The following is a 6,052-nucleotide window of genomic DNA, read 5'->3' as shown; positions in this document are numbered from 1 at the left end:
TGTGGGACATGCAAGGAATCACCAATCAAAGGCAGTACGCCAAATTTAAGCCCCTTTAACGGCTACCTTTGCCCGCCGATGCCTTCACGTAAGCCCAGGCTCAACGTCGTCGAGGAACGACTGGTACCCCCGCGTCTGCCCAGACACGGTCCATTGCTGACAGGAACGCAAGAAGGAGGTGTTCGCTATGACAACGCAACTCGGCAATTCAACGGCATTTCCAACTTTGTCTGCCACCGAAGTTCATTGGGACCGCTTAATTGAGCTGCTCGAGCGCATCAGTGTACACGGCGACGACACGCAACGCTGGTTCGTGCAGGAGATCGCGTTCCTCGCACGCGTCGAACTTTGAAACAATGATCCAAATGCGCGTGCGATATACGTCAACGAGCTCTTCGACGTCATTGTCAACATCCTGAGAGACCGGCGGATTTTGCTGATCAAACATGCCAATAATTGAGATAGGCTTCAATACAACGTCGGGATTACCGCATGCGCAACACCGGGGCCGCACGCTTCAGCTTCACTGGTTAACCATACGTACGGACTGCTTGGGCGGTGATTTTTTATATAAACTTTAATTGTGATTCGAGCAAACAGGTATACAAATTTAGGTGTGAAGTTTGCGATACTGGGCTGACGGAAACCGCAATCCACACTGTAAAAAGAGACCGTTATTTTTACGTCCAATATTGCGTAAAAAAGGCGGTGTCGCCATCGTAAACGTAAACTACGGTATTCTCACCGTATACCATGCCGCGCGCATGCGCATTGACTTTTAGGAGAGAAGAAAGGAAAGAGTAAAGAGGAGGAGCGGCGTCATGCGCTCGCCTTTCGTTCCCCGCCGCTCATGCACGCGCGTGGACGCTGCGACGACTGGTTGACGCGCCGGCGCACCTTGTGTTACGGTACTCGCGAGAAACCGGGCATGCGCAGAGCGGCGCAGATACGGCAAGGAACAGCCGGCGGGGCGCCCGATGCGTCACCAGTCTCGCCATTTTCGAAGGCTCTGCTATCGGCGCTGGTTTGGAATCCGTTGGGCCACGTATTGTACTCCCGCTGCAGGTACGTCGCAATCTTTTCTCAAAACTTAATCGCGCAGTGATGCATGCGAATGATGTGTGTGCTCTGGAAGTATCAGGAAGCCATTTGACTTCACTGGCTGGGTTTTGTGCACTTGCTCTCATGACTTTCTTGAATAGACGTCTTGCTTTGTGTTTGCACCGCATGCACTGCTGTATACTTCGCCTTGCATGGGTACGCGCCGACTTAGTGCGCGATTATTTTCCTTGTATGTGCCAGTGCAAGAAAGCATGAATATGAACCTTCGAGAGTTAAGGGGCTGATATACTCCAGCGTAACGTCGACGCGCGCGCACGCTCTGCACAGCGACGCTACGCTAACAAACGCGCAGCACTTTATGGTCCGACGCGCGGCGCTACCGACGCGTCCGGCGTCCGTCAGCGCGCCCCGGCTGCAGCCGGCGCGAGATGCGACATGCTGCATTCCGCGCCGGCGACGTTACCCAGACTGCACTCCGTCTGCGTCTCTTCGTGAAGAAGGGACGCCGAGTGCACTCAAATGCGCATGCGTCAAGGCGGCGTACTGCGTCGAGGAAGTGGGAGTATAGAGTGCTCTGTTTTCGCGTCAACGTAACGTGACGAACCTGACGTCGCCAACTCCCGCAGCCGCGGGCTGACGCGAACGCACGTCGGAGTATAACAGAGCCTTTACAGTTATAAGGTGGCCACACACAGCACGCCGTCAATATTCGCTACATTCAACAGGTATGTAGTTATTGTGAACGGCGTGTTGCGTGCCAGCAATGTAAGGTGTTTTGAAGTTCCCACGTATGCGCACTTTTGGTAGGCTGCAGTTTCGTCGAGTTCGCGCTCTTTCCATGACGAAAAGCAGAATGAAACGGTGATAGTTGCGGAAGAATTTTTTTTCTTCGTTGAAGTGCTGTAATATTTGTTGCCTCATGCTGTATAGTTATGTTTAATAGCTTTTTCTGGAGCAGCAGCTGAAGGAGGTTTGAGTATCCACGTGTGCGCGTTTTGCTGCGCTACGGCTTCGAGTTCTGAACTGTCTTGGTTCGCGTTGACTTTCCGAGGCTGCCGTGAAAGAGAGGTCAAATGGTATCTTTCGCTTAGTACATATTCTGTTAACTGCGACATTAGCGTCGTTTTTTTACATGTACTGCGCCTTGAATGTACGCTTTTTAATGTGACAGCTCGCAGGGCGATTTTTCCGAACTACATGCCCGTATGCCTAACTGTTGGATGCTTGTCGATTGGATGAGATGCTTGTTGAAGTCATGCAGAGCAAATAAAATGGTTGCAACTGTAAGCTGTGACTTGAATAATTCATTTATTTTGTACTTAACCTAGATTATCAAAATACATTTGTATTTCAGCACTGGATGGTTATATAATTGCAAAATGTGACCTCCTCTATTAGCACACTAAGCAGAGGAATACACGTTGCATTTCTTCAAAGTTCCAAAATGTGACGAAAATTCTTGAAATAAAAACTAATCATACTTGAAGCCACTTAGCATCATTTTTTTGCAGTTGCATCAGCATATGATACAGGAGCTGTGTCAGTACGCCCAATTCATTAGCACTAGTCTCATTTTTTTCTGACATTTAGTTGCGCAATACATGCTGAAATGAAAACTGGAACTACTTGAACTATTAAGAATGCCATTTCATTGTCAGTGCTCTTAACCCTAGATGGTGACCTGTGGAACCCAGAGGAGTACCTTCTTGTTGATCGCCACGTGTTGGGAGCGGCTAGAGAACGTCACTACAGTATTCTGCATGTTATTCACCAGTTATTTTTCCTTTCACGTCTGTTATGCTGAAAGATTGTAGTCTACTTTGGAATTCGTTCAAAGGTGTGTATTTAAATCATTCTGGAGAGCATTTTCATCTCCTTTTTGTAGAAAAAAAGCTGCTAACAAAAGCATTGTTTCTTTATAGTGGTGTCAATAGATCTGCAAAGATGGTGTCTCGTCCTTACTGTTGTATATGCAAGCATCCTACAGATTTTCTCTTGAAAACACCTCCCAATAGTAGCCTGATGTACCTATGGTGATGGAACTTTAACGCCGCTCTAAGGACACATGGTCATTGTCAGTGAAAATCACCTATGTCTCTTTCTGACTTTGACGACGTTTGTCTGAACGCAAAATACGTGTTTACTGTGACAATTGTTCAAAACCATTGTCCTGCTATTTGATTTAAACTCTCCGATTTGATTCAAACTTATTACTTATATGAGGGGATGGTTCGCGTGAAATTTGTTTTGAAATAGGTGGCAGTAAAAGCCTGGCAACCGTCTGTGATCCACATTCACAATTATTGCAGTCCACCTGTGAGATGGCTGGTAATAGTGACGTTTCGACTAAACGTTTGTCTTTTCTAGCTTACAAAAACTCAATTTTTAGTAACAGAACAATCTCAGGGCGCATTAATTTGCCATTGAACGCCAACTTTCTGCCCTGAGTGCCTTTTTTAAGCTCCCAGATATAATCAGTGTTCCATAGTTAAAGCACCCAACTTCGATACTTTCTCGTTCATCCTCGATGCTAATTCTCAGCGTGGGCTGAAACAAAAATGAGGTCTTTACAATAGTCGCATAATCCACATTCTCAGGGTTGTGTTAGTGTATAAATATGTACTACGTGCCCTGAATGCTATCTCATAGGCTGTTGCAGTAAAGAGACGACTTTTTTTTAAATATTAATGATTATGCCTTTATTGAGGGGTGTCGGAGGTTTAACGTCCAAATGTGACGTCCTACCATCCTGTAGCACTTCTTCTGAAGGTCTTTCATCCTCAAATTCAAGTTGGCAGATGGTGCGAGTGAGCGTGCGTGTAACTAGTTAGCGACGTGGCAAGAGTATAATGCTGCCGCGGATGACGAAGAATTTATTGGTGCAAAAGCAACCTTGGCCAAAGAGGACCATGGCTCATGATATGTTTCTGAACTCAATGTGACATATAAGACCAATTTTCTAAGTGTTCCCAAATATACCGCAGATATGCCGAGCAGCAGGCCGAGGGAAGCTTGTACCCATTGCATCACTGGCGGACGCCCAGCCGCACTGGGGATCGAACCTCGCACCATCCGCATGTGAGGCAGATGCTTAAATCACTAAGTCAGTGCTGCAGCATAAAATCAATACTAATACAGTGAAACTTTGCTGCGGATTAGTGGTTAACATTTATGTTAGATTGGGTGATTTCTAAGAAGGAGAAATATCTGTATAAACAACATTTATGGATAGCCTTGAGACACCGAATTTCAACATTTAGGACCTGCATAACTTTTTAATATATTTTGGAAATTACTACAAATCTGGGTACAAGCTCATGAGCAGCCTCATTACTGCAATATTTAGCATTGTTTTTTTCCTGCTTTTGCACAGGGTACTTTTGGTATTAACCCAGACCATGGAAGCAAGGCTGAGAAAAAAAGCAAGGAAAGAGAACCCAAAAATATTCAGTTTGACGAAAAAATCATGGATTCTGAATGGAATGTTTACGTGAGTAGCACAATTCCTGACTGCATTTTCTTGAGGTTGAAGTATTGAATACAACGGACCATAGCAGTTGTCCATACTACTACTACAGCAAATGAACTTCACATGTTCAAACTTCTGGCTAAAGTCTAGCTTTATAAGTGTACAAAAATAAAGCCAACAATCTAAACACAATTTTTGGGCAGCTTGGTTCGCTCTATGCCCGAGTAGCTTCCGCTGGAGATGCCACTTGTGCATTTTCAAGGAGTTCTGTATGGATGCACAATGTTGCAAATGCAACCTTGCCTAAAACTATTTTGCTCGTCAATGTTGCTATGAAGACACGTCCAGTCAAAGCGAGGGAAATGCTGGCTGGGAAACATAGAAACCGTGAGGGATAAACTAAGTAAGCCTGTGCCATTTTGTTCTCGGACATTCTCCTTATGGCTTTTATACTGTCAGATTACTGATGGGCGCATTGATTACTTTGTCATCTGGGTAGCTTCCCTAGCTTCATTAGTTTTTTACCTCTTACTGATAAATTTAATTTCACACAGTCTTGTTAGCGTCAGTTCACCTACTTCCATTTCATTACACGCATCAGAAGTTGACAATAGTTGATGCGGAGTGACCTGAGAGCAGCTGCGTTACCTGTTTAGGAGGTAAAATGCTTTGTGGTCCATGCAATGGAAATAGGGGGTCATAGTTTTGCAACTAGACTGCAGATGAAGCATATGTCAAATATCTATTGTGACTGTGCTCCAAGCTAAGTTCTTCTTGAAAAAGTGTCTAGTATAGAGCGACTACCTGTGCAATGGTATTCATTGTGTGCTTACAGGAGGCATCAGAGAAATGGAATTGGAGAGTCTTTTAAGTAAAAATTTGTAGTGAATTATTTAGCGATTTGAAATTTTGTAATGATAACGTTTTATTTTTTGAATCACGAGACAACTTCAGAGGATGATGGTGAAACAAAAAAGTGAAGCACTAGGGTGGACCTAACAAGGAGTTGGAAGAAAACCTAATGTTCAACTGGTAAGGAACAGAACATAAGTTAACCATAAGTCGTGAAAGAATAGAACTGATAAATAAGTTCATTTGCTCGGCCATGGAGTTACCATTAACTCAAGCAATAAGAGGGAAACAATTGAGAAGCTAAGAATCGCGTGAAATACACTTCGCTGGTACTCATAGTCGCGGCTTTCCAGTATCTGTCAGGACGAAAGCTTGCCACTACTCACCCATATAGGACAGGATAATAGATGAGGTTGAGATTAAATGAAAGATTAACATGAAAGGGCCGGAAGAAAACAGAATAAACTATGAAGTAAATACTAGTAATGATGTTGTTGCTGAAACTAAATAGAATATATGAATGGGCAGTGCATCAAGTGTAAAAAAAGAAACAGATCGTCACTTTGGATGAAGCTGTGGATTTGAAGCAATAGCAAGTGCTGTAGTGGTGACAAAAAGGACATGGGAGGCTGAAATTAATAAATCTAGGGCGCTGAGGCTGGTGCAACT

At 44.4% G+C, this 6,052-nt stretch overlaps 1 long non-coding RNA gene across 1 annotated transcript; it reads left to right on the top strand.

The window, feature by feature from the left end:
* Window positions 1-890: 890 nt before the first annotated feature.
* Window positions 891-4,065, top strand: LOC119402371 (uncharacterized). Its single transcript, XR_007417238.1, has 3 exons — window positions 891-1,065; window positions 2,736-2,899; window positions 4,047-4,065. It is a non-coding gene; the product is annotated as an uncharacterized LOC119402371 (long non-coding RNA).
* Window positions 4,066-6,052: the final 1,987 nt, after the last annotated feature.

Source organism: Rhipicephalus sanguineus, chromosome 8, assembly GCF_013339695.2.
Source record: "Rhipicephalus sanguineus isolate Rsan-2018 chromosome 8, BIME_Rsan_1.4, whole genome shotgun sequence".
NCBI lineage: Eukaryota > Metazoa > Arthropoda > Arachnida > Ixodida > Ixodidae > Rhipicephalus > Rhipicephalus sanguineus.
The sequence above is the reverse complement of the archived record's forward strand: the minus strand, read 5'-3'. Positions and strand labels throughout refer to the sequence as shown.